Source organism: Theobroma umbraticum, unplaced genomic scaffold (assembly GCF_002168275.2).
Source record: "Theobroma umbraticum cultivar Fairchild unplaced genomic scaffold, ASM216827v3 scaffold_55.0, whole genome shotgun sequence".
NCBI lineage: Eukaryota > Viridiplantae > Streptophyta > Magnoliopsida > Malvales > Malvaceae > Theobroma > Theobroma umbraticum.
In genome coordinates, this window is record NW_018397270.1 from 3,147,821 (window position 1) to 3,148,196 (window position 376).

Below are 376 nucleotides of genomic sequence, written 5' to 3' on the forward strand. Positions count from 1 at the left end.
TTCATACTTGGTGAGATTGTTTCTCCTTAGCATGTTTTATAAGGTGATTATTGATGTCAGAAATTTAGCTTTTTATTAATAACTTCACATCATATAGTTTACTTGTACTAGAGAAGACTTTTGTAATCCTATTATTTTGAGTAGTGGAAGAATTTGAACGGACCATGGTCCCGTGGTTTCCACGTAAAATCTGGTGTCTAGCTTTTATGGGCTGTTGATTATTTCATTTTTAACATTAATAGCTAATTATGAATTACTACTTTAATTATCATACAGTGTATTTAACTTTTATAAAGAGGGATAAAAATTTGGAGTTCTGGTTGTCTGGTTGTAATGGTAGACTGTAAAGATGCAATGCTTAGTGCTACCTTTTGTT